This window comes from Eufriesea mexicana, unplaced genomic scaffold, assembly GCF_001483705.2.
Source record: "Eufriesea mexicana isolate 0111107269 unplaced genomic scaffold, ASM148370v2 scaffold113, whole genome shotgun sequence".
NCBI lineage: Eukaryota > Metazoa > Arthropoda > Insecta > Hymenoptera > Apidae > Eufriesea > Eufriesea mexicana.
Window position 1 is genome coordinate 643,045 of NW_016908278.1, and position 11,269 is coordinate 654,313.

Here is an 11,269-nt window from a genome sequence, read left to right on the forward strand (position 1 = left end):
TATACATTTTAGGCGCGGTTTATACCGGTTGCACAGGGCTTCCAATAGAGGGACAGGTTCAGACACACGAGAGCGAAATTTACACGGCAATTTGAATATTTTTCTGCCGATATTTTACCCCGAAGCGGGTCCAACCGCGAGCAGAAATTAACGAAGCGGCCGAGCCGTGGGGTAACATACGAGCCCTTAAATCGATTTGTTCTCCGCCGTATTTGCATACCCACCGTCTCCCACCCCATTCCTCGTTCTTCGCGAAATCGCAACACTTTCTTCGCGACCTCGCGAGAGGAAGATGGCCGAAATATGGTCACGGTCAGGTAAGAAACGAACACGATGCTGGTCGGTTAACAGTTCCGTAAATTGAAATTTACGAGACTCCGCGCGGCTCCCTATTCAGCCGTCCTTATCATCGGTTCAATGGCAGGGGCATGAATAATTCAGCCGCCACGATGGACCCCGGGACCGCGCTTCCTACCCCGTTTCCCGCCATTTTCACTATAAATTAAACGCCGCGACGATCATCGACGAGCATTCCCGCCGACTCTCGTGTCCGACGAGTGTCGCCTCAGACCCGAGGCCGCCCGTCGTCGCGCGGTTTATTAATGCCTCTGCCGTTTGGACGCCTCTGTCAGAGGTTAGGACTAAATTTAAAGGAACGAGGACGTAACCGTGGTCCCCTTCGCTTCGATTCGTGCGCCGGGATGAATAAATCTGCTTGGAAATGTCCGAAGCCACTATTCGCCGCGCGTTCACGGTTTTTCGAGATATTTTACGCGCGGCCAGGCGGTTTGAATTATTCCTGGGACGCGGGAGTACGAGTCGGGGTATGGGACCCGTGGCGAATCAGCGTCGCTGGTAAACAACGTTTCTGGTGGCTCGGTGACGAGGATGGACTCTTAGCGTCGTGCCTGACGAATTTATCCACGTCGTAAAATATTTTCCTCAAATTTTTCTGATAGTTTGTTTGACATAAGTTTGGAAAATAGTTTTGACAGCCTGGTATTTGACACCGTGTAGATACACCGCGTGGAAATTTTCGACGAATTAAAATTGAGTCATTGAGACAATGGGAAGGCGATGGAGCAGACAGATATCGAAAAATTGATTGTACATAAATTAGGGGAAAAGTGACGAAAGCATTAACGAGGCTTTAAAAATGGCGGTTTAGTGGTAGGTTCACCGTCGAGTCATAAAATTTTTTACCGCGGGAAGAGGCTCGAGTCAGTGGCAGGATTTACAACCGCGATTTGTATACGGAATTAGTTCCACGTTTGTCTACTTTTCTTACATATCGCATAGAAAACCGCGGGACTTAACGCGAAAGTAAGAACCCCGGTTCGACTAACCTCCAAAGAGATCCCGATCATTTTCGACTTTCAGAGAAACCTACAGGTGCCTTATCATCTGGAACCCGAAACCACTCGTCATCCCGTGATCCGAGCGTGAATCACGATTGACAGGAAATTGCAACCCCTTCAGACCTCACCTGTAAAATCCACCGGTAAAATCGTCCAACGAAGGACTACATCTACTTTATCTACTCGAATAGGTGACAAGGGTCGAGCAGCGGGCGAAACAAGAACAAAGAAGAAATCGTGAATGGACTAATGAATTTAAATGGAAGCAGGGTCCGGAGAGTCGCGAATCGGGCTGCACGGAGGAGAAAGGAGGGGAGAAAAAGGAAAAAGGTCGAGAGAGAGAAAAAGAAATGCCAATGAACGGTCGAAACGAAACGGTCCAAGAGGTAGCAGGGAACGAGTCGCATGACTGAAGTCAGACAAACGGTAGGTCAGAACTCGAGTTCGGTTCTGAGCCAGTCCTGGGCATAAACAACGAACGACGAATTTATATTCCCGATAACGGGTCGTCGATAGGAAGGAGGGTGGCGAGTCTACTGCGAAGAAGAAAGGGGCTGCTCCGGCGAAATTTCCATATCTCATCCGCGTCCCCAATCGCGATACGTCGAACGTATTAAAATGAAAATGTTATCGGTTGGAATAGCGAAGGTTCCGCTCCGTTCCGCTCGCCGTGTGGGTCTTCGTCGTTCCCGGGACCAATTTACCATCGCGCGAGAACTCGCGAGGAGCGAATAGGTAAACGTTGGTGTACGTGGAGAGAGAGCAGGACGAACTCGTTCGACCCTCGCTCAAGATAGAAGACCGTTTATTACCTTGTATCCTATTCGCCATTACCCCGGAGTTTATGATCGGAGCGAATTCATGAATCAAGCCTGGCCGCGCACCTCGCGAAGAAAAATATCCCCGCGTTGTTCGCCAGATTTATACAGGGTGTCGCGAACTTTAACGACCGTGCTGTGTGCCAACGCGTTCCGCTACGAGGACGCTAGATAGACGATAGAGGGGGTCTCCAGTGGTCCATTAAGAACTGATTTCTTCATGGGAACGAGGAATCCCGTTCGTGAATACGAGTATCGAACTTTGCCCTGAATTCGGTGTACAGTGACCTGTCACTGACGTTCGCCATACTCTCGAAATTAGTGTCATCACTGCCAATTTATGGAACTACTCTAATTAATCGAGAATCCAGGTTATCTGGTGTAAATAGACGTTGGAAATTTCTCTCTATCTCACTCCGTCTCGGAGCTGTTCGCTTTTGTTTGCGTCGCGATTGGACGGATCATGGATGACAGCAGACAGGTCCCGGGATATTTCGCGTCGTGGAACCGACTTAGCTAGCATTGGCAGGGGGCTATCGTAATCCGCGTTTTAGAGCAACTATAGTAGCTTCTTTTTCATACTCGTGGTTTAATCGAGCTACGAAAGCAGCGAGAATGAAGCAGTTGGAAAGCATCTTTCTGCCAAGGCTGTTCCATATTTTTCGACGCGAATTTTCCTCGTTTCACGGTTAGTTTGTTCTCCCTCGGTTGTTTCATTAACGTAATCAATATCGGGAAAGGCAGAAGGCAGAAATCTTGGCGAGGCTGATCGAGTTTCTCGAGAGATTTCGCTATTGAGAAGTTAGGGGTGCACGGTCAGGAGAGGAAGAGCTTGTACAACAGGAGTTTGCGCGAAATAAGCTAGCCTTTCGAGAGAATGCGAGAGGACCTGGGAGAGCTGGGTCGACGAATTCACCAGTTCTCGCCCCTTTATCGTCGGTTCTGAGAGAGAGAAAAAGTCACGTGAAAAGAAGACGTACCCCTTTCGAGATTGAAACGACGAGTGACAGCGAGGGAACTTCCTTTCTTATAGTTTCGAATGCCAGACAGGTCATTCCGTGTCGACTACGTTCTCGGATATATTTCGCTGAATATATTTCCATCTCCCTTTCGCGAAGATTCAAAAGGGTTTCACATCGTTCAGACTGCGATCAAAGACGCTTTTGGTACGACGACTTCGGGGCGAGTTTGTTTCCGCTTTCCACGTGGTCACCTGGATGATTTCTTAAAAGGTTAGACTATTCCGATGTACATGCTCGAGAAAACCGTAACTTTTCGTATTTATTTTTAAACCACGACACATTTCTCGTCCAAATTCACAAATAAAAACACATAAAAATAGCATATGCCAATGTCTTCTGTCAACACTCCATTAAAATAGATACGCCAATCGATGATGCGCCATGTCAGCCATCTGTCAATGGTGTATTAAAAATTGTTTATCGAAGAAATATCTAAATTTAATTAGTCGGTATACTATATAAAAATATTAACTCGATTAAGGAATAACGAAATGGCGACACTTTTATTCACACAATTCATTTTTATTTCTGTGACAGGAAATTATTTATTAAACTCTATATTCCGTTCCTCGAGAAACCTATAAAAATCGACATGTATTATGTAACATCATTGCGCTCTTTTAATACAGAAGTCACGATAGCGAGCAATAAAATACTAACAGCGATAAAAATTTCTACGAACCCGAATTCAGAGAGACAGTCGGTGGATGGAACAATCATTAAAAAATTCATGCCCAACAAATTCGCGACGAATCAATCCATCCTGATTTCGCGGAACAAGATAAGTCACTCCACGCGTAATCCCGCTAAACTGAAATTTCCCACGCAGCGATCCGTCGAAACGAATATTCGACAAGCCCAAAACTCGACGGTTTAATTGTTCCAATTTTTAACTGCGCACTCGATATCCCAGAAAAAATTCCTTGACAGCCCGTGTTCGATCCACCTCGCGATACTCGACTATCCAGGGACAAACGCACCGTTCAACCCCATACGCCTCATCTTAGCCACCTTTAACCTTTCCACTCCTGAGCTGCGAAGAGCGTAGCAAACTTACTGTTCCGAATTAATTTAACAAATTTTATTTTTATACAAATCCACTAAAAACCGAATCAAAATATAATATCACGCATTATAAGCATACCTAAGGTGATAAAAATAAATACAGAAGTTCAGAAGTCGCTAAATATTTTATATGCAAACCCTGGTAACAAACGAAAAATCTCGGGCCAGACGTGAAATACATAGTCTCGCAATTTTGTTGACAGAGGGCAAAATAATGCAGGGATTGTATCGAAAAAAATTTGTCTCCTATCCTAAACGATGGGATGGACACGTGAGAACAGTTGGATCGCGTTGAGAGAGAATTTTCTAAGCTCTGACAGCTTTTAAATCCATAGACGTTGTATCATGGCCGCAGTTCGACTGTCATGTTGCAGCGTGACGTCACGCAACGTCTGCAGGAGCGAAAGGGTTAACCCGGGAATCGCACGATGAGGTATGAAACGATATCAGAGTTAAATCAAACGGATCGCCGGGGATTTCCGGGCAAAGAGCATTTGTCCGTTCGGAAATAACGGATGTCGCGAGCATTTTACACGGCAATGATACTTTATGAACACGTAGCTAGCTAACGGTGTTACGCGCATTGTTTCACCGTACGTCATTTCGAGCAATTAAACGCGTGCGCGTAACAGCGGCCAGTCCTTGTCAATCACGATTAACGAGCGTGCTTTTTACACCCATCGCTCGTTACCGCGGTCCCGATCTCTCTTTACGATTGTTTTACACCCTCCCCTCGGCCACCCCCATCCCCAGTCGCGAGGCACGAATTCGAATGATTTTCCTCGGGACGGCGGGCTTTTACGAGCCGGGAAACCTCGGCCCGATAAAAACGCGCTTGTTGTCATCGTCGCTGGGAAACGCCCGGAGAAATTTAGGTAAACTGCCAGGCCGCTTTTACGCGCCGCTTTTATTAATAATAATGTCCGCGAAATTTATGGCGGAACCCGCTGCGCCGGACGATTACGTCGACGATGCGTCGAGCGCGACGGCGGGATTCATAGGGTGTTTCCATTTGAATCTATAAATGAAATGCACCGGGGTAAAAGAGACTACGAACGGCCGTGATGAAAAATCGATAGATGGAGCCAGCTCCGCTCGTAACTTCCGGCTAAATGAAAAATCCGTGATACCTTTTTACCGCCAGCTCAGGATCGAGGGTTTCTTATCCAGACTGCTGGAAATAAATGAACGAGGTGGGTGTATATCTGTTGATGGGCTCTATGGTAATTATATAGGTCGGCGACCTTGGGTTCAACCTGTTGCGAGGCGGACTGGCAGATTTTTGGAAGACGTGCACAAATTTTTAGCATGGTACACAGCACACACCGCTAGTTATAGAATGAAAACTATAAACCGCTCCAACCAGCTAGTGGGTACTGTATACACTACAGAAATCTCAAGAAGATTAAAAAGAAAGCATCCAATAGACCTGGTACCTGCTAAGGATTAAAACCTCACAGTATTTTTCACAGAAAAATTACTCGTCTCGATAACACAGGCAAACATCGAATGTAATGTATACCTAAATCCTGCAAAATGTACCAAGTACTCACGTGGCAAATTGTACATCTGCATACTCATTAATAATAATAATAATAATAAAAAGAAGGATGTTATATCGAATTTGGTATTAGCGAGGATACTTGGATTAGGTTCCGATTAATTTATAGATATTAATTGGCAAATTGTGGGATATGTGAGGTTTAGAGAGTGGTATCACTGAATGGAGCAGGTATTTAGCAGGTATCTATTCTATCCTTCATAATTATAGTAAATTGGTAAATAGTTTATATACTCCTTTACCGTTATAGTAAATTAGTAAGTAATAAAAGCGAGATCCACTATTATTGAACTATTATTGAACCTCCCATGTTCATGGTTAGGGGGTTGAATAACGGGATTCTACGAAATAGTGAACTCGGAAGTATATGGGAGGTCGCGTGGAAATATTTGATTCGATTTTTTACAGAGTGGTTTAATTGGGTGATTCGTGACGGTCACCTCGCAATTTGGGTGCAGATTACCTGGAAAAATTTTATCAACGAATTGTGCAAATTTTTGGGGGGTGACAGGATTCTTTGAAATAGTCAATTTGGAATTGGTAGATCGCGTGGAAAAATTTTATTCGATTTCTTAGGGCGTTTAATGGGGTGCTTCGAAACACTCAGCGTGAAATTTTTGGTAAATTGCGTGGAAAAGTTTCGATGCGAATTTGTATAAATTTTTTGGGTGGTTGATCATTGAGATGTTTCGAAACAATGTAAACACTAATGTACAATAGAAAATTTGTATGCAGCGATAGTTTTGAACGAAGAACGAATACTTGGAATTATGTTTGTTGTAACCACTTGCCCTACGACTTGAGTTCCAATGGCACGTGCCATAATTAACAACAGGGTCAGTCACACGTCGAGTCATTTCAAGAATAACAAGTAACCGAGGCAGAAAGACATAGGCGAATATTAACCACGTGCCTGACTAATGACAATAATCGTTGAACGTTGCAGAAGCGCATCTAAATTGCTATTTTTCTAGCTATGCAAATTACTAGTTTCCTTTACGAAATAAACGCGTAAGTATCTTCTCTGTGTCCCACGAAAACCTTCGAATTGATTCCTCTACTATTGGTCAGGGACCACTCTATCACCCACCCTAAATTTTTCTTAAAATAGTGCAAAAATTGTAAGAATGTAAAATAAATATTACTAACCAAACTCTCGTTCGAAGACTGGAAGTTTCGACGAGGCGTGGCACGTTCAACAGGAAAATCAGTCACACGTCGAGCCATTTCGTCCTAACGTGTCGAAGAATAACACACAACTGAGACAGAAAGACATGGACGAAAATTGACCAAGAGCCCGACCCGTGATGTTTACGTTGAGCTCTATCTAGAAACTTCGTTTCGCACAGGTTATACTCGTGTTTCGACCGATTTCCTCATACCATGAGCATCACAAGATATTGTAGACGAAGGCATTCACAAATTTCACAAATGAAATGTGTTTCAAGATATTTATCTCCTATTCCTTTCATTTACTTCTACTCCTATCACATTTGCAATAAACTATTGGACAATAATGATTAATAATAATTTGAATTAAAAGTCTAACAAGATTTTCGACAGTGCCCACAGAAATATATAAACTTAGGTTTATATTTAACAAAAATTAAAATTTGTATAATAATTAAAAATTAGGTACAAATTGTACAATTATTTGTACAAAAATAAAGTTTGGAATTGGAAATTTTATTGAATTTAAATATCATTGAATTTTCCTGGTCAGGGATGAATAAAGAATTAAAAATTTGGATCACTTAGGTGACTCGTTTAGGAACTTTTTCAGAATCTTTTTACCACGAAAGAAGTTGATTTGGATTATTGGATTATTGGATGAAGAATGACCGATTATTATATAAATTATTAAGGATATAAAATGTGACTTATCGTTGGGAATGAAGAATTTCTGTGAAAAATGTATCGATAAAGGTGCGATAAATCCACCAAAAGCACAGCACGATCGCACCAACGAATCGCACTGTAACAATCCAGCGGAAAGCCGAACGAGGTGGAGAATTTATCACGTCTGGACGAATAAAACTTAATCTTTCGTTGGGAAACACAGCGACACACAGAGAGGACAGTCTAAATCGTCGAATTATCGCCATTTTCTCCACGGTTTCTTTCCCAATGCGTCCCAATCTCATTTCCCAAACGAAGAATTCCCCCACGGCGCGAAACATTTTCCCTGGTCTGGAACGGATCGTACCAGAGGCAATTGAATAGCGTACGATCTGCAAAAACCGGCGGGAAAAAGGACGGAATAAATTATTTTTCCGTGAGATGGAGCCTCGACGGGCCGGACGCGATGATAGCGGTGAAAATTAGCGAAGTACGCAAAAGCCCGGCGGAAGATTTAAAATTCAAATCGGCGCCAGTAAAACGCGCAGGGTGGCCCCTGCTCACCCTGGTTCCCCTTTGGAGATTTTATGGTGCAAGTAATGCGAGAAACGCGGCGTGCGAGCGCACGCGTTTGAAGTCTACTGACGATATTTCCCTCTCTGCGCTCTTGTCACTCTCTCACTCTCTCTCTCCCTCTCTCTCTCTCTTCGTGTGTCACCAAACACGCAGAGTTCCCGATAGGAATCGGCGTACCGTGTGACAAGGCGCGTACGCGCCCGTCGTTATAATTCGCTCGACGCGCGTTAACTCGCCGAGCAATCGATCGAAACGCCACGCAGACACGACGAATCTCTGCCAGAACTTCGATCCTCGTTTCCTCCACTCCGATGCGAAACTCTAGGCGAGAGGTGCATCTTGGGAAAGTCACCGAAGGGGGGCAAAAAGTTCCGCGAGGGTGGAATTCCAGATTTGGATTTATTTTGCAAGTTCGGGGTGATTTTTAGGGGTCGCGTATGGCCCCGTGCAAACGTTTGGCAGAGTTTTCGTTTGTTTTGCGAAGTGAAAATTTCTCGAGGAATTTGTTTTTACAATTCTGAACGCGGATAAAAGATATCTAAAATGAGAAACGTTTGTGTAATAATAAGCACCTAGAAATTAAAATAAAAGCAATAAACAGCTAATACGAAAAGTGTAATTACCCTCAACATGATTGACACGAAGTGGATCATAATTAAAGAAAGAAAAAAAGAAATTTGAAATTCGAGATAGTGGATAATATTGCGAGAATTTTTTTTGGATTTCGAAATTTTCTTGGTACGATATAGGCAAAAAATAAAGAATTAAGAATATTTTTCACAATCTTCTTAAATATGGAATTTTTGATAGAAAAGGAAACTGGCTTGGATGAGGTTAATTTGGAGTATTAGATTACCTTGATTCGAGGAATTATGGGATAATGAAAACCTCGTTGGTCTAATTATGGCCGTATGTATTAATTCTCTGCAGCCGGCAGCTAATTCTAAATTTTGATACCGCGATTTGAGTTATGAGTAACATATAGTTTGACAGATAATATCAAATAAGCTCTTTGCACTCCATTCTCGCCACCATTATGACATTGAACGCGTAAATTATTATCTAATTTTATTCCCATCTAAAAGAAAAATAATAATAACAATAAAAAATGTAGGAAAGGCAATCGTATTGAAACATTTTGCTAGAATAACCATATAAAAAAATTCTCAATGTACAAACGATCAAAAATAAAATAAAAAGAGAAGAACAAGAACACGGATCTACTAATTTACACACGATTTCTCTGCTCTCCGCTAGAAAAAAGTAATCACCTACTTTACACCGAGAATTCCCCTGTATCGAAGAAACCTTCGGATGCAAAGAGCTGAAACGCGCAAGATCACAGTGTACTATTTTTGTTCCAAAGTACAGCCGAGCATCTCATGAGCCGGCAAAAAGGCAGCAACAATGGAGAGCAGCGTGGAACGAAAGATATTTTCTATGTTCCCAGCTCTCCGTGGCAAAAACCGACGTGAAAGGAACGTTCCAACAGCTCGAAGGACACAAAGAGACGTTAACATCTTATCTATCCGCGACAAACGCTGGACAAACCTCCGAATTTCGTCACAGACTGCCCATAAAAATCCCTCTTATCTCCTATCGGGCCTTGAACGCCGCTCGAGCCGTGTCTTCGGCTCGAGGAGCGGCTAAAAATCGGAGGAGACCGGTTCGATCCAGGCACGAAAGGTAACCGGTGACCGCAGGTCGCGCTAATTCCCGCGTAAACCGCAATTCACGCGCGTTTTAACTTCCCTCGGCCCGAACAAATCGCGCGGCGCGACGCGGGGCGTCTTCCACGTCTTTCACAGCCGGCATGGACGCTTTATCCGGTCGGAGAAGCGCGTTGCGGAACGTCTCCGCTAAATAAAAGTCGCCAGACTTCTTACGCGGTCGAATAAAAAGCGGCGCGGGTCCCGTTAATTAAGATGCCGCCTCACGCGTGCACGCCTAGGGTTCTAATTAATTACAGGACACACGTATAGCGGAGAGACGCGTGGTTTATACCGTTCTTGTAATTAATTACCACCCTGCCGCGCTCGGGGTTGCGTACTGACCCCTTCTATAAAAATGTAGTAACTCGTTTTACGGCCAACCTTACTTGCCCCGGCCTGCGTGTTTATTGCCGTCAACCTTAATCTCGTTGTTTTTAATCTTAGCAGCTTTAACATCGCCCCGGTTATGCCGGTTATTGTCTTCGTCTCTGTTTCGGGTAAATGATGCACTTGCATCGTCCGTCTTGCATTCATTCCTTCGACTTTATTCCATTTCGTCGATATTATTTTAATAATTATTATTATTTATAATTATTTTATTCAGTCGGCGAATTACGTCGTTAGTATTGGGTGAAGAACTGCGAATTAATTGTAAACAAGTACAGGAGAATTCGTTCAATTTTATCAATAGTATTCATATAGCCAATAACGTTGGAATGAATTTAGGAAATTTATGGCGTGGCCTGAAAGGGCCTAGATGTAGTGAAAGAATTTTCCCCTCTGTGGAAGAAAGCCAAAAAATTTGAGTTCAGTTGTCGAAAATACGTGCGCCCTCGAGTATTTCTAAAATAAAGCCTTTAACCTCCATTGCGATACGACGAGTTTTATTATTTTGCCCACGCTTTAATTTTTACCCAGCTCTCTGTAATTCAACAAATATTATATCTTCTCAGAGTACACCAAACCAAGAAAAAAGGAATTGGATACTTTTCTCTCGGATAGTGTCACATTTTTACAATTCTTTTACTCAACTATGGTCGATAGAAATTTATGCAAAAATGTGATTGCAAAATCTGTTCCGAAAAAAGTTCCTCCTGCTAAACCAAAACTGGGCATTTCGATCAAAGTTCCAAAAATTTGGAAGTCCTCGAAAATCCCTGATTCGAGTTTCTAAAATTCAACGCCTCCATTCGACACGCCCCTGATGTTCACACTGATACAATCATTCCTGACCTACACCAAACACTCTCGTCCAGACAGGCTCCTATCTACCTCATCCGTCTCTCTCTCTCGAGATAAACGAAGACGAGGAACGAGT